At 39.3% G+C, this 18,300-nt stretch overlaps 1 long non-coding RNA gene across 1 annotated transcript in view; it reads right to left on the minus strand.

Annotated features, from left to right (window-relative positions):
• Positions 1–225: 225 nt before the first annotated feature.
• The window catches only part of LOC137096515 (uncharacterized), a 99,048-nt gene continuing 80,973 nt past the window's right edge, over positions 226–18,300 (minus strand). The window contains exon 3 of the long non-coding RNA XR_010909519.1: positions 226–317. This is a non-coding gene — a long non-coding RNA (uncharacterized lncRNA). The remainder of the gene's footprint in view (positions 318–18,300) is intronic.

Genomic DNA, 18,300 nt, shown 5'->3' on the forward strand with positions numbered 1-18,300 from the left:
AAACATTTAATTGGGTGCCCTCAATTTGTACACTTCCTCACTAAAGTTTGATGGTGTCATCGATAGCATTTGTTCATTTAGCTGAATCTGAAAGTGTTGTCAGTCATGGGTGAAACCATCCTTTCTCCTTTTATGTAGGTGAGGGAACTCTCTGGAGAATGTGATGTTTAAATAATTTCATCTTTTGTGGCCCATAAGCTGGAAACGAACAGGGCTTACCAACGTGCGTTGACAGAATCTTGTAAATCCAGTGGAGTGTGCAGCCAGCTCTGTATGCCTGGGGAACTCTTGACTCTTTCTTTTGCCTTATCACAGTTCTGTTAAAGAAAAAGAAAGAAATTGAACTCAGTTCACCCCCTTCAAGAACTTTGTCAGACAGTTTCATAGAAGCTTAAAGACTCCACCACTACTTCCAGAGATATTTGGCAATTATAATAGGAGCTGCAGCGTTCCAGTCTGCATCATTGTTGTGCATTGACATTTTATTCATTCATTTATTCAGTTCAATTTTAAAGCCACTTTTCTTCCTGAACGTGACTTAAACTGACTTTTAAAAAGTTTTAATAAATGGACCACACAATGGATGTGATATGAGCTTGGCTTATTACCAAAGCAGAAATGTTTCCTAAATGAGTTAAGAGAGGAACAGAAAAGAGTTCATTTGTGATATGTAAGGATAAGCTTGTGTCAGTATTTTGCTTGTCAAAATCCAACACTCCAAACGAAGATCTCCCTATACTTCAGAGAACATTTTAATATAATGGGTTCTAGAAGTTTGGATAACTGCAGTGAGGCTTAAGCCAGAACTCAGAGGAAAGTGCCTATTGATGCTGTTGGAAGTTTTCTATCTAAATCAAGGATTAAAGACTTCATCTCATGAGCTGTGTGAGAAAATGAGGGAAAGCAGAAGAAACCATCTTAACCCGTTTACTTCTGTCTTTCCTGATCTTGTGAAATGGCCAGTCATCTCATGTCCTTACTGCATCAATGCCCATCTTTACCCCACTTTTCAATTTTTCAATCAAGTAATAATTCCTAAAGAGGGGTATAGGACTCAATTCCTGTGTGCTGCAGAAACAGAGCTCCACAAAATCCCACCAGAAGTACCCTTACATGTGATGGCCTCTGTGGGACTCCGGTGGGGCTCTGTTTCTGAAGTACATGGAGACAAACCCTTAAACCCATTTGATAAAGTCCTTCATTTTTTAATTTCATTTCTATCCTGCCTTTTCACAAAAAGAAAAGAAGCATCCAGAGTAACTAACAAGGATCCCAAATAGCAATTAAAATACAATTAAATCAAATCAGGCAATACCAGCATGAAAGCCATTAAAATTATTGTCATAATCAAGGGTATCAGAACAGGTCAGTGTCTTCACAACGGTCTTCCCAAAGCAACAAGAACAGGAAGTGATCCCTGTCCTAAAGGGATCCATTCCATTATCTGCAAGCAATACTGGATAAAATCCTCTCCCATGTCTATATCTACTAGAACCTAGAGATATACCACAATTAGTGAGCAGTTTATTGCAAGAGTGCAACAAGAAATGAACGAATTAAAGTTCTTTTGTACACTGACCATAATTTCCCACTCGTAGTGGCTGCTTGTGTAGATTTTTAATGTGCACATTAAATGCAAAACTACATTTATCATCATCTCTCCCTTGGGCTTAGGTACAGGGTTTAAACCTTATCAGGCACAGGGAGAGGAGCGTCTTTTTCCCGCTTCTCTCTGCTGCTTGCACAGAGTCCCATGTGACCTGATGCATGATGCAGGGCTTCTTCTGACAGGACTTCATGTGGCTCCATGCCAGCAGCAGAGCCCAGAGGAGTCGGGTGTACACCTATCTCCTCACAGAAGAACAGAAGATGAACCGAAGATGAACTGGGCACAGACATGGAAACAAAGACCATAGACCCTGATGGTAGGGAACAGACCCTGACAGTTCCCTCCACTGCCCCACAATTTCCCCCTCCAACCCCTGCTTTACCACTGCCCATCTGATAAGGTAAGGTATTTCTTCTTTACAAAATGGTGAATATGAAAAAAAAAACCCTGTCTTTCAATGGATAGTATTACATTTGGTTACATTGTTGTGTAATTTCAAGTTCCAATAATGGAGTTTTCTTGGCAAGACTTATTCAGAAGGGGTTGCCATTAACTTTCTCTCAGGTCAAAAGTTGTATGGAAATTACGCAAAAGCTCACAATAACAATAACAGATGTTTTGCATTCTGCAAGTCTTCTTGTTTGGTTCCTCTCCACATGAGTATAGATTGTGTCATTTTCTTACACAAGGACTGCAATCCTTGTGATTATGGGAGAAAACCAAAGAAAAATTAAGTTTAAAAACAGTCAGAGTCACTGCATTAGAAATATAACTTTTACAATTAAGTCATCATTATCTAAATACAGTGCAGGAAACAGTATAAAATGAATATTTCCCAGAGACCTTGAAAACTCTCACAGAAACCATTATGCTCCATTATATTAAATAACAATGCCTGCTACATAACAAACAATGTTCTTGGGTCATTTATTCATAAGTGCATCATATGCTTGATTATAATTGTCAATTGTAAAAAAAGCCCTGGAGATCTAGTTTAATTTCATACGTAGCTGTTTTGTCCTTCCTTTCTTGACAAGCCATGGTAGTATTTAATTGAGTTCTAAAGACAGCATCTTGTCTCCAAAGCTGAGTGGATCTGTATTTCATGAACAAATTAAGAGCGTAGGAACTGAAAGCATCTGGAAACAGAATGGTGGCCTTGATATGCTTTGGTTTGGTCACTGAATGCAATTTGTTGATTCTTATATGCTATTATGAGGGCAAAGTGGTTCTGTAATATTTTTGTCTACTTTATAGACAATGGATTATGCCAGTCAGAGTTGTGCTTTCAATAAATGTTTTTTTTCTTTGTCCCAATGACTATTTCCAAATCAATGTCAACATAGAATATCCAATAAAGGTATTAAATCTAAATCCAAATATCCTCCACTTCACAAATATGGCATAATATATGTTTCACATGAGACAGAATCCATAGCAATTCCTGCAGAGATAACAGCAATAGTTTCGTCAACAACATTAAACATTGGCAGGTTGAACACAATAAAAATGAGCCAAACAAAGGGTGTTGCAGAGCTACCATCAATTGGATTCTTGTGGAAACCAATGTGGTGCCAAAGTATATCTAGCATTCGTAACAGGATCTTAACTGATGGAGTCTAAATACGGATCATAAATGCAACCAGATTCTATCTGTTTTTGGAGTTTAATCAGGATCAATGCCGTTTAGTGTTTTGATGGGAGACAGTCAATGAATGCCAGGTACTGTAGACTATATTTCAGAGGAGGGAATAGCAAACCACCTATGAGTATTCCATACCTAACAAATACTCTGAAATTCATAGGATCACTATAAGTTGACAGGTGACTTGAGAGCACAGATGCACACATTAGTTGTAACTAGCATAGTGGAATGGTATAAATGTTGAACTAGGGCTCTGGGTTTGAACCTCCACTCAGCCATAGAAACCTACAGCCTCTCTGCCATAGAGAAAAGCAGTGATAAACCCCCAGCAGTATAAAAGGGATTTTAAAATTTAGGTAGCTAATATGAGCACTTTAACTTATCTGGATTTGGGGGCAGGGTCAGCATATTTTGAAAAGAGACCAATCATACATAATATCAAAGGGTTAAAATTAAAATATTATGTCTGTTTTAGAAAAATAGGTTTTCCACAATTAACCCATGGGTCACCCTTTGTATCACCAACATTGGATCATTGCTGTTTTTTAATAAGCAAAAATGAACTTTCATATATTGATAACATCAATTCCTTTCTGTATTACTCTTCAAAAAGAAAAGACAAGAAAGCCTCTTTGTTACCTTCAAAGAATAAAGAAAGGCTTTTAAGAAGCAGATGTTGTTTCTTAGGTGAGAACAGAATTAACGTGTGGGTGGTGAGATGTATGTTAATAAGATGAGAACTGTTAATTGGTGTGTAACCTTGAGCAAAAGCAGCCAGTTTTTTAGCACTCACTTTGAAAGATGGAAGCTGTTATGGCTTTATAACAGAACTACTGATGATCAGGAAAAGGTGCTGCAGTTTTAACCAGAATTGTATGTGTGTCTGTGTGTGAAGGCATGGGAAGACATTGGAAAAGAACCTATTTTTCAAATCCCCCGCATTCAACTTGTCATATTGTCTTCTCTTGTATTTCACATTCCAGGTATGCTGATTAATTAGTATTGTCTGTGCTCAGAGAACAAGATCAGAAAGGATGTGGTGTCTTTAGGATATTTGGGTAGACTATATTTATGATGGCACGCCCAAGCCTATGGGAAAACTATAGTGTCTGGCTTTACTCAGGCTATCTGTGTAGCTTCTGTTAAGATTAAGACCCTTTAACATACAAAGGCACTTTAGGCAAGATGAAAAGGTAACCAAAATGAGTTTACTCCAAACAAGATGAATAAAGGGTTAACTCCAGCCTATAATAAGGAAACTTAAAAAATACATTACAAAAGGAGCCTTTACTGGCTGTAGTCATCACTCAGGATTCTTTTGCCTCTAGTGCAAAGCGATTGTTATAAACTGTCTCAATCTTATTTCTTGTGAAGCATAAGCTGGTCATAAGCTTCTGTTGTCCTTTGGACTGATGGTATAAAATAATGCTGAATTAAGGTGCTAAGGATGCCTGTTTGAACTGCTTGGGCCTACGATTACCAGACAACCTCAAGCCTTAGCCACAGTAGCTCTGCTGTAGAAAAGAGGGAGGGGTCCAGCAAGAAGATCTATACAGGGAAATGGAATAGACCAACTAAGGCTGGCCTCTGAGGTGTGTTATGCTCCACCCAAAAACTAATACAAAGCAAGGTATCTACACTATTGGGAAAAATCTATGAACAGGGGGAACTAAAGCAGAGGAGAGAAAAAGGCAGAGCCAAAATTTCACAATATTGAATTTCCTTTATTCAATTTCCCTAAATAAGTGGAAAAGAATAATTCCTTGATGTCACCTTAATCTGGGAACAATCACTTTGGATGCTTTCTGTCTTAATTCCCTGACAGTAAAATATTTGCTCTCTTTCTCTCTTTCAATGACAACTTATGAGGAACTGATATTGGGGCATAATGCATAACATTTAATGACATCACTAGGGTTTTGTCCCAGAAACTTCTGGTCCTGAATTGGCAGCCCTGCAGGTAGGAATAAAGAGGTACTAAACATAAGACCAGAGGCCAGGCTGAGCATCAGTGACATTACACTGATCCATGTGGGACAGTATCAACTGGGTATTTACATTCATGCCTTTCAATTAGTGCAGGAACAGCTCAGAATCAAAAAGTTTGCTTCAAGTCATTAGGATATGAACATAAGCCAGTGAACTTGGATATACTGTTGCAGAGCATGGCACAAGAAAGACCAATGAAGATTACCTTCAGAAGATGAGGGGTGAAAATGGCTCTTTTCTGCTATCACAGCAGAGACACAGAGAGTACTGCATCAGAAAAAGTTCTGGAAAGGATGAGAGGCCATGACAGGTAAGAGGGCATCACTTGGGTGTAAGGTAAAAGCCTGATGGTGCGGCAGTAGAGGGAGCAGTCACAAGGCTCCGTTGACCCTAATTTTTTTAATCATCCAACAATATACAGTATATGTGTGAAAAAGATCTTGGAGTCCTCGTGGACAACAAGTTAAACATGAGCCAACAATGTGATGTGGCGGCAAAAAAAGCCAACGGGATTTTGGCCTGCATCAATAGGAGCATAGTGTCTAGATCTAAGGAAGTAATGCTACCCCTCTATGCTGCTTTGGTTAGACCACATCTGGAATATTGTGTCCAATTCTGGGCACCACAATTCAGGAGAGATATTGACAAGCTGGAATGTGTCCAGAGGAGGGCGACTAAAATGATCAAGGGTCTGGAGAACAAGCCCTATGAGGAGCGGCTTAGGGAACTGGGCATGTTTAGCCTGAAGAAGAGAAGGCTGAGAGGAGATATGATAGCCATGTATAAATATGTGAGAGGAAGCCACAGGGAGGAGGGAGCAAGCTTGTTTTCTGCTTCCTTGGAGACTAGGACGCGGAACAATGGCTTCAAACTACAAGAGAGGAGATTCCATCTGAACATTAGGAAGAACTTCCTGACTGTGAGAGCCGTTCAGCAGTGGAACTCTCTGCCCCGGAGTGTGGTGGAGGCTCCTTCTTTGGAAGCTTTTAAGCAGAGGCTGGATGGCCATTTGTCAGGGGTGATTTGAATGCAATATTCCTGCTTCTTGGCAGGGGGTTGGACTGGATGGCCCATGAGGTCTCTTCCAACTCTTTGATTCTATGATTCTATGATTCTATTAGAGGAAATCATTGGGTGTGTACATGCAATAAAATGTAATGTTTAAATGTAACATGGAATTGGCAGATGGCAATTCTTTACACTTTGGTTTCAAATGCTCCAGCTTAGATTTCAATAAAGGTTATGTAACATTATAGAACTCAATTGCATTGGTTTCTAAATTGTTTTCAATTTGCATTTTAAAAGCATATTACCCAAATAATTTGAAAATACACACTTAACTTTGTTGCACAGGTTTCTTATTACCAATTCTTATTACCCAAACTCATTACCAATGACTATAGTTATTAAAACGATAATTCTATAGACTTTTCTCCAGATGATTTTGGTTTGGCCACCTCTGTAAATTGATATGAATGATATGAAGTTGTTGGTATTTTACAAAAAGTAAGAATATTGGAAAAGAAGGTCTAAGACACCAAGTTGCACTAACTGTGATTTTAGAGTGCATGCTCAGTGATGCTAAATAATTTTCATTTTCAAAGAATTGCAGCACATCAGCTCTCATGAATTTACAAAGGATATCTTATTAGAATATATCCTTAAATATTTAACAGATGAAAACGGAAACCCATATAGCAAAGCAACATCAGAGTTTGGTCAATATGACAAGAGTTAGTAACAAAAAAGAATATACAAGCTAAGGGATGCTGCAGCAGTTTACATATTTTTCTCTGAACCTATTGGAAAGGGCAAATAGCAAAGGACCCTAAATCCCTGAGGGTGCTTCCAGACCACCCTTTAATGTGGGAGTTCTGATGATGTCCTAGGCAAACACGAATTAATTTGCCACAAACAAGGAAAACCCAGGTGCAGGATAAACTTGCTACTTCCACTGTCAGGAGTGCTCCCTCAAAAGTTCTGGGCTTTTGAGGGGGCAGTCCAGATAGTAGTCCCATGGTTTGCTGGGCTAAATTAGCAGGAAAACTGTGAGGATGCTTAAATGCAAAGGCAAAGTTCCCAGGTTCCAAAGGCAAATAACATGAACCATAGCCCTTTAGCATTGGTTAAGCAAGAGTCCATGGAAGCAAGACAAAGTCTCCAAAAATCAGGATCAAATCAAAGTTCCAAAGAGCCAGAAGCTTTCCGCAAAAGCCAAGGTAATTCCACAGAAGTTAACAGAGTAAAAGCAACACTGGACTGACAGAGAATGCCCTTCGACCAGATCATTAAATAAGTTTCCCCAACATGAAAGCATTACGTTGATCTCTAGCTTCACGCTTGTTGGCAAGGTGTGCACTTCTCCGAACTCTTAACTCCAAACGGCCTTCTCTAATCAAACCTCCACTATCTTCAAGGCCAGTTAGCTCATTATCTTCACCCTGCCAGGCCTGATCACCCTGGGAAACAAGAGACTCAGAGCTCCCAGAAGGAGCCTCCACTTTGAGCTCTGAAGTTTCACTATTTTTATCTAAAGCCACATTCTTTTCTCTGGGAAACAGAAATGCTGTCTCTTCTTCAGAATCAACACTGTCTGCTTCAGCTGCCTCATTAACCGGAACATGTTCAGAAATCTGTAACCCATCATCCTCCTCGTCCTGAGGAAACTCAGGTTCAGAAAGCTCAGGCTCAGACTGAACCACAACACATAAAAACTATCTGGGCAGGGAAGCTAGGACTGGGCTCAGACCCAGATCATTGACAAGCTGGACTGGCTCCCCCCTCCCCCCTGCCTATTCTGACCAGTTGTGTTAAACCCATTTCAGCCTCACTGGATGGTCACAGTTTCCTTAGCTATCAATTGTCACTATGACAGTGATCACTGGGCTCTGCTTTAACCCCATCTAGAGGACAGAGCCCTACATTGGACACTGGACATCACACAATGTTGTGTGAGTTCCAGCTGAGACTCTGCCCCCAACTGGGGAGAAAGCATCATTGGATGTTTTCCCCCAACACGGGAGGTTTCCTGTGTTCTGCTGGCTCCAATGGTGACACTGTGTTGTGCTGGCTCACCAGTATGGTGACACTTTCCCCGTGTGATGGGGAAAGAGCCATGGAGAGGGAGCTGTGTCCAGGGTGACAGATTTGCCCCGCTGCTCCCTCTTTCCTCCCAGATGCCAGGTGGTCTTTATGATGAGGCTGTCAGTCACGTATTTTAGAGAAAAAGGAAAATTTCTGGAACCATAGACTTTAATACCACATAGACCCAAATTAGAGGATAATACATCATTCATTTAAGATTATTAAAAATTGAGTGTTCTAAATTGCTTCCTTGGCTACAAACTCATTTTTATTTTAAGCAACTGAAGAGGGCATTTGGCTTAATAACTGAACAATTAAGTTCGGTTTTCTTAAAGAAATCACTCTCATTGTGACTAATTGCATGCTTATGGGAACCAGAACAAACTTGTGAAATGTGCTGTTTATTCATTTCCAGATCAACTATCATAGTTGATCAATCAATGGATCAATCACTTTGTCAACTAAACAATCAAATCATTGATCAATATGATAATATATTAAAACAATGCTCCATTTTATTTTTTAAAAAGCTTTTTCATCATCCAGGCTGAATATGTTCCCCAGTGAATGCTACTGATATAGAATCTAAAAAAAGGTATGCCATTTACATCACAGTTTGTAAGCTATTAATTAAATAGAATTATTATGGGATATTGGCTGGAGGATGGCAGCCCAACTCACCTTATTTTAGCACAGTAATTATCCCTTCCTCCTTTAGATTTAATTAGTAGGAATGTTGCCAACATATGAACAACAGTGATCTAATCAGTCTGGAACAGTCATTTTGATTGGTTGCCAAGGTACTTCCTTACTGTGCACTCATTTTATCCATTCTAACAGAATAGTAGATCAATGGGATTTCCATATTTGCCACGCTACAATTTTCATAGCTATGGAGTAAATGTTTGGAGTCCAGCATCTATACTCATGGCTAACAGAAGGTTTCTGGTTATTTATGTCATTACAAACCATATGACCATGAGTTCATTCATTTATTCCTTTCATTAAACAATCCTTTCTTATGTTTCACATAGCTTTCCAAAGCAGTGTACAAAGAGGAAAATAGATATGCCAGCAAATCACCTAAAACAAAGAACACTGAAAAAAACAAGAGGGACCATTAAAATAATATGCTGCTAAGATTTAAGGCAACTTAACATTTATTTATTTATTTATTTATTTATTTATTTATTAATTACGCATATTTGTATCCCATCTTTCTCAACCCCGAGAGAGGACTCAGGTTGGCTTACAACAGGCAACCATTTGATTCCATCAAACAGATTCATAAATAACAATTGAAATTAAAACAGTAATTAAAACTTTAAATTATTAAAGCATTAATTTAAAATCATGCAAATTCAAATCATAGTCCAGATCAAACCAATTGTCAGTAACATAGGGCCAGTATCAATCTCAATTGCTGCATCTATTGTTTGAGTGCTTGACCCCACAACCATGTTTTAAGTTGTTTTCTAAAGGATAGGAGGGAGGTGGCTGAACTGATGACACTGGGAAGGGAGTTCCACAGATGAGGGGCCACCACTGAGAAAACCCTGTCTCTCATCCCCACCAGTTGCATTTGTGAGGATGGTGGGACCGAGAGCAGGGCATCCCCGATTATCTTAACCTTCATGGCAGTTTGTAGTGGGAGATAAGTTTGGACAGGTAAACTGGGCTGAAATTGTTTGGGGCTTTATAGGCTAAACCAAGTATTTTGAATTGTGCTCGGTAGCAGACTGGCAGCCAGTACTGCTGGTGTAACAGAGGGGTTGTATGCTCTCTGTGTGCTGCTCCGGTGAGCAACCTGGCTGCTGCTTGCTGGACTAGTTGAAGCTTCTGAACCGTCTTCAAAGGTAGAGTGCATTGCAGTAACCTATTCGGGATGTTACAGGAGCATGGATTACTGTGGCCAAGTCAGACTTATATAAATTAAATGGGTTCCTGATTATACACCAAAGTAATATATACACACAAATACAACAGTATATATAGGCCAATAATCAATAAACAGGTATGAAATATAAACTTATATTGGATAAACAAGTACAAATTTACAAGTATAATGTTGATGCTCTGTACATCAAAATGAATAACAAACTAAACATAAATTTGCTGCTTGTGAAGTCAGTCAGTTGAAGAGTCTGTAGAGCACACGACCGGTTTCGGCTTTCTAATCTTCCTCAGGCAACTATGTAATTGTACATTTCTGTGACATACACTTTAGATTTCTCTCCCAAGTAGTATTCCCTGTCTCTTCTTTTTTCCCCCCTTTTTTCAGTTATATCAATGGAAGGTAAGTTTCCATGAATTTATATTTCTTAGACACTCTGCTAACACTCTGTTAGTTCTTATTGCGAGTATACTTCAGGATTCTAGCAGTTTGACACCACATTAATTTCCATGTCTCTGGTATTTGTAGTTTTCTGATAGATTTACTCATCTCTGTAAACAAGCTATAATCCCAGGATTCCATGGGATGGAGCCATGGCAATTAAAGTGCTGTGCTACAATTCTCCCTAGGTAATCCAAGTCAGTTAAGAGGAAAATAGAGGAGAAAACATATGTAAAATAATGAGAGTTTGAGAATTATTACAATCAGAAAAAATAACTGGTGTTAAAGTAGATGTATGGATGCAGCATTTATTTTCATTGAAAAAAACACCTCTCCATCTGAAGGCAGACAGACTCCCCATGGCAAGAATGATTGTGCACTAATCAACAGTGTCCCCCAGAATATGTACCCATTTTCCACCATGGGGAAAGGTCCAAGGTGTGAGCACAAGTAGGTGTTTATATAGAATGCCACAGATGATTTAAAAAAGAGAGTTCCCCTTCTAGATCCAAATTGCTACCTCCTCATGCCTCTCATGATTTGGTCAAAAGGTGAGGCCATGTATGTTTTGAAATTCTATAATGGAAGACAGTGGATTCATATTGAAATGATTCTGAAATGTACTATCTTGTGGAAAATAAACCCTTCTATGCCATTTTTGGAGCTGCGTAAGACCAGTGGTTGGTGAAACATGCTAGTACCTCAGAGGATGATTTCACTGCAGTGCTCTTTCAGATGACTTATACCTGACCAAGATACTCAGAATCTTAGGACATTATCCCATGCACACACCCCTTTCTGAACACTTGTAATGCAGAAATGTTAACACCAGTCTTGAAGGTCTAAATTCCTAAGACCTTCAAAAGAAAATTCAAAAGAAAAATCAGAAGACAAAAGAGAAAGAGAACATTCAATAAGGAAGGAAGAGATAGCAACCTCAATGGATCCTGGATGAGGAGGATCTTCAAAAACAGCAACAGGCCACTCCACATAATGAAGAAGAATTGGATGATCCTCTACTATCACAAGAATCAGGACCCCAAAGATACTTTCTGCAAATTTAAATGGACTACATTTGCTGAACAAGAGGAGAAAAACCTTACATTATTTGCAGTTACTGGAAACAAGAAGAAATTCCCACTCAAGTTATGGATTACAAAAATGATGGATCTGGCAGAAATTGACACATTGATGAGATTTATACAATTGTCAGACCCTCCCAAATTTGAAGAAGAAATCTAATACTGTAATAATCTGGTTTTGGCTACAAATCATTACTAACATCCTGTAGGTACTAACTGAAGCGGAGTGGCAGCATTTTCTTGACTATTTTAAAGAAGAGAATAAAAATATTGGGTTTTACACAATAATGAGAGTATCACTATTACAGAAATATAAGATTGTAAGATTAACAAAAAAGAAGAAGAAAATGGGAGTTAGCGACAAGGGATCCTGAAAAATTAATCTACCAGAAGTAAAAAAGATAGATATTTTGATTATGAAGAAGGCAATAATGTTATAAAATAATAATAACTTTATTTTTGTATCCTGCCTCTGTCTCCCCAAAGAGACTCGGGGCAACATACATGGGGACAAACCCGAACAGGCATAGATTAAAAACACATCGCAATAAAATAAAACAACATCATAATAACATAAAACAGCATCATAAAACATCAAATAGCCTGAGCAGTAATACATACTGAACTCGGAGGGTAGGAACTTGTGCATTATACAGAGTTTCAAGACAGGCGGTGATGGAAAAGTGCAGGAGCCGATAATAAATTAGGGCTAGATGGGCAATGTCATTTGGAACACCAGATCTGTAGGGCAGGGGACAGTGATAAAGTGCAGGAGCTGATAGTAAATTATAGTTGGGATGCCAATTATCTGATGAATCATTTCATCATAGGGCAGGAAGTGTTAGGGCTCTCTGTTTTCTAGTTCTTAACTTTCCTATCTTCTATGTTTCTACATATCCTATACCTGCTTTTCTATTCCTTTGTTTTGGATTAAGGCAAAAAATGATTTTTTTCTTCTTTTTTCTCTCCTTTTTTAAACATCATAGTAACCTTTCTTTGTATTAGATAATGATAGAAGAAGCCGATATGTTTTTTAAAAAGTATCTAAAAGGTAAAGGTAAAGGTAGTACCCTGACATTTAGTCCAGTCATGTCTGACTCTGGGGTGTGGTGCTCATCTCCATTTCTAAGCTGAAGAGCCAGCATTGTCCGTAGACACTTCCAAGGTCATGTGGCCGGCATGACTGCATGGAGAGTCGTTACCTTCCCGCTGGAGCGGTACCTATTGATCTACTCACATTTGCATGTTTTCGAACTGCTAGGTTGGCAGAAGCTAGGGCTGACAGCGGAAGCTCACGCCGTTCCCCGGAATCAAACCTGCGACCTTTTGATCAACAAGCTCAGCAGCTCAGTGCTTTAACCCACTGCGCCACCGGGGGCTCATCTATATCTATTCCAGTACCTCTCCCTATTTCTTATGTCGTATCAATAAAAATTATATTTGTTGTATCGTCGAAGGCTTTCATGGCTGGAATCACTCAGTTCTTGTGGGTTTTTTCGGGCTATATGGCCATGTTCTAGAGGCATTTCTCCTGACGTTTCGCCTGCATCTATGGCAAGCATCCTCAGAGGTGAGGTCTGCTGGAGCTGGGGAATGCCCAGGGTGAGACAAAGGGCTTTTGTAAGTTGGGCTGGGTGTGAATCTTTCAGCTGACCACCTTGATTAGCATACAATGGGCTGACTGTGCCCGGAGCAAAACTCTTCTTGAAAGGTGATTAGATGTCCCTGACTGTTTTTCTCTCTGCTGTTTTTGCTGTTGCAATTTTAGAATTTTTTAATACTGGTAGCCAGATTTTGTTCATTTTCATGGTTTCTTCCTTTCTGTTGAAATTGTCCACATGTTTGTGGATTTCAATGGCTCCTCTGTGTAGTCTGACATGGTGGTTGTGAGAGTGGTCCAACATTTTTGTGTTCTCAAATAAAATGCTGTTTCCAGGTTGGTTCATCAGGTGCTCTGCTATGGCTGATTTCTCTGGTCGGAGTAGTCTGCAGTGCCTTTCATGTTCCTTGATTCTTGTTTGGGCGCTGCGTTTGGTGGTCCTTATGTAGACTTGTCCACTGCATGGTATTATTTTTGTTGTGTTTTATCTAACTATAGGGGCATTTTAATACAAAAAAAAATCCTGCTAAAACACTGCACAAAATTTTTATAGACAGTCATTTTGGTGTCACTCTCTTTGATGGAGTCACCCAACATGGATCATCTCCCCAAACCCCTCCAGTGATGTCACTGCTCCCTGTTTCCATCTATGCAGTGATGAAAGATATAAAATTATCCTACACTGATGTTCAGTCAATTTCATTGGAAATTATCCCATGATGACCTTCTATCATCAAAACAGGCAAATCATAATCAGGAAGGGGACAATTTTCCTGGCTAATTTTAAACACTTTCTACACTCCAAAATTCGCACAACACAACTGGGAAACCCCCTTGAACTGGTTTCCAGGCAACTCTGAGAGTTGAAGCAGGGAGAATCTTGAATTTAAATCTTGAATGTTAATTGACAGTGAGGGATTTTATTTTGTAAATATTCAGATGCTATTTCTGTGAAAATCCTTATTTGACTCCCTCTGTTTACTTGAGCCTCACTATTTTCATCTGTGTCAGCTCCCGAGTGATTTGGCACTTTCTTTTAATGCCGCTATGCATCTATACATCTTTCAGATTTGTATTTGCGTCATCCACTTCTGTTTGCAGAGAATTGAGTTGCCACTTAAAAACAAATATAAAAAGTACCCTAGAGCTTTAAGCTTCTGCCTTGTTTTTGAATATACGCATATATAATTTTTTGTGGGCATTTTCCCATTAGTACATGTTATCATTGTTTAGAAATCAGCCTTATAATAATTAAAGAAATATTTCAACCAGCAAGTAGAACAATTTCTTTTACATTATTAAAATATTATAGGCTTTGTGCTTGAAATGAACAAATATAGTTTAGCTTTGTAAGGTTAACAAGTCCAACACTGTCAAAATATTAATGGCCACCACATATTCTGCATTTCTGCAGCAGTTCCCCCTGTTTCATGAAGTGTAAATCAATTATCTCTGGGGAAAGAAGAAAGTGATGAATCCTTCTTCTGAGGCACAATTAGACCACAGAGCATGGCATTTTTAAGCTAATGTCCCCATCAGTTTTCTAGATGTGGCAGAGTATTATCAGCACCATTATGGGATAAATCTGAAAGCTTATGTGCTTCTCATTACAGACTGCATCAGCTTATGACAAAGAAAACTAGGTAGGTATTCCCTAAAGACACAAAAAAATCCAGGCAAGTGTGTCAATCTGTTCTATAATTCTAAAAAATGTATGCAGTGTCTGAAACATTAGAACAACCATTGCCCAAAACATGGAAGACTTGAGCTTAAGCAGGTAGCAGGACTGGAATGGATATAATGTGCTTGCCTCATTCCAGTGAAGCTGGATCTACACTGCCCTAAAATCCAGTTTCAGAATGTGGATTAACTGCATTGATCTGGAATATAGGGCAGTGTAAACCGATATAATTCAGCTCAATGCAGTTAACCCACATTCTGAAACTGGATTTTAGGGCAGTGTAGATCCATCCTGAATCTACAGCTACTGGTACACTTAGGCATGTCTGCTTTTAAGGTAAACCCCTAGAGTCTTGGTAGATATGGTTGCACATTCAAAATCCATGTGTTGGAGGAGCCATAAAATTTTGTTCTTAAAACTAACATCTATTGCTTGTCTAAACAGTTGTATACTGGTTTGAGAAGGCACTTCCACACAGCCAGATAACCCAGAATATCAATTTATTTATTTACTGTATTTTTTTACCATATTTGTATACCACATTTCTCAGCCCAGTCAGCAACAATCCAGTGCCCCAACAGATATAAAATACAATTTAAAACATTTAGTATATAATATAAAAACCATACAAAACCAATAAAAACATAAATCATCAGCGTCTCCTTACTAAAATCATTTTCCAATCGCATTGTCCAGTCATTCCGTCATTCCATATTTACCTGTTATGCTGCATTTGCAAAAGCTTGCTCGAAGAGCCAGGTTTTGACTTTTTTACAAAATATCAGGAGGGATTATCGGGATTATCAAGGCAGATAATCCACAATATTTGCTTTGAACTGAGTTATCTGAGTCCACACTGCCCAGACTACATGTCTACGTGTCCGAACATATCTCCTACGAATCATCATGAAGTTTTTACTGGCTTTTTACTAGAGCTTTTGATTTATGTTAATTTTATCAATATCTGTATGTATGTATTTTTATCCTTTACAATTTAGCTTGTAAATTGCCTAGAGCATCTTGGATGAAGGGTGATTAATAAGTAATTAAAGGATGATGATGATGATGATGATGATGATGATGATGATGATGATGATAATGATGAAGTTTAAGATCATCTGGAGAGGCCCTGCACTCAATCCCACTGCCATCGCAAACACAATTGGTGAAGACGAGAGACAGGGCCTTCTCAACAGTGGCTTCCCGTCTGTGGAATTCTCTGCATTCTGCATTAACATTATAGTGTAGATGGATTCGGAATTTTAAAGTTTGTTTTAATAACAAAGGTGTGTTCAACACAGTCTGTGGCCATTGAGCCCCAGCCATTTCTGAATGGGAGAGACAGGAACAAATAGTAAGCATTACACAAAATAGTGCAATCATTTGGTATAACTGCTTTCAGGGGGAAAGTGCTTTTAATTGGTATCTGGGCGCCTTTGATAAGGGATGATTTGCTTTCTTTAAAGCTACAAAAATGTCCTCTGTAAAATATCAAAACCCAAACATTCCTGAGATCATTTTCACTAATCACTGTGCTTCTTTTCTAGAACAGCTTTATGAGGGGAAAACATGTTATTTCTGTCAGCCTTTCTGATTTTCTAATGGGAATAAACAAGATTAAAGGTCAGAAAGGTGCATGAGCGAATCAAGGCGCTCGGCTTGGATACAAACACATTTGCACTAAGAGGATAAGAGAAGAAAATAATCATGCGTATTGGAGCGCCTTATCAGCTACTAACTGGATTTCATGCTTGACTGAAGAATCTGCCTGTCTCACTTCTGAGGGTTTCTACAATGATGTACTGTCAAAAGAGTGTAAGTTAAGGAAGAATTTCAAAATAGTGTAAAGTAATTAAAATCATGGCATTAATAAATAAATGGCAAGAGTGAATACAGCATATAGCAGTGCTTCTCAACCTGGGGGTCAAGACCCCTGGGGGAGTTGCAAGGGGTTTTTCCAATAGTCTTAGGAACCCCTTTAGCTGAGAAGGCTGAAGATCTCTCCACCTGTCCTTCTCTTCCTTTTTGGAAACAGACAGCGAATCTTCCCACCAGGCCCGTAGGCAAGATTTTGTTTCAGGGGGGGGGGGGGGGCTAAAAAATTTTTGGGGGGTGGGTGGGTCGGGGGGGCTGAGTTTCAGGGGGGCTGAGTCTGAGTGAAAGAGGGTCTAGCCTAGCAAACCTTTTGTATCATTACCCCAATACCCCCATGCATATGGGTTATATTGAGCATGGTGATCAGATCATGATATGAATAAACATAACAGTTTAAATAATGCACCAGTAAGGCCTTTTCGCGAACCACCATGAGAATTTCGGGGGGGGGGGGCTGAAGCCCCCCAAGCACCCCCCCCCCCCCGGCTACATGCCTGCTTCCCACCAAAAGCCCTCCTCCTGCTGTGATTGTAGGTTAACTATAAATCCTACCAAGTACAACTCTCAAATCAAGGTCTATGTTCTCCAAACTCCACCAGCGTTCACATTTGGGCATGTTGAATATTGGTGCCAAGTTTGGTCCAGGACCATCATTGTTTGAGTCCATAGTGCTCTCTGCATGTAGATGTACTACAACTCCAAAACTTAAAGTAATGCCCACCAAAACCTTTCCAATATTTTATGTTGATCATGGGAGTTCTTGTGCCAAGTTTAGTTTGCTTCAATTTCATCAGTGGTGGAGTTCAGAATGCTCTTTGATTGTAGGTAAACTATAAATGCTAGAAACTACAACTCCCAAATGACAAAATTAAAGGAGGAGAGGATGCAAGAGAGGTTGGGAGAGGCCATGGTAAGATGCCAGGAGCTAGAATATGGACATAGTGTCAGAAGACACAAGGAAGGGAGGGAAGGAGGAAGATGCAAAGGTCAGTGTGCAAGAATCAAGGGAGGGGGACCATTGGCAAAGATGCAAGTTGGGACAAGAAAGGAGAGCAACAAAGTAAGGGAAAAATCCTCATGAAGGAGAGAAGAGAGAATGAAAAGTTCAGTAGGAAAGTAAAAGGAACAAAAAGTGGGCACAAGGTGAACGAAAGTGCAAAGTAATGAGCTGTGTTTTACACATTTGACTTTATTTTCCTCTATACTTCCTGCTGTGACTCAGATGGTAATGGCTCTCAAGGGCTCCCTGTGGTATTTTCAGAGAGGTTAACTTTTTGCCATCCACCTTAAAACCGATAGGAAGGAAAACCCCTATTTTGATCTGAGGAGAATAGCATCACAGGTTTTGGTACATGTCAATGTGTTCTTGCTAGACTTATTGTTACAATGGCCAAACTAAG

The sequence above is a fragment of the Anolis sagrei genome, chromosome 3 (assembly GCF_037176765.1).
Source record: "Anolis sagrei isolate rAnoSag1 chromosome 3, rAnoSag1.mat, whole genome shotgun sequence".
In the NCBI taxonomy this organism is placed as follows: domain Eukaryota; kingdom Metazoa; phylum Chordata; class Lepidosauria; order Squamata; family Dactyloidae; genus Anolis; species Anolis sagrei.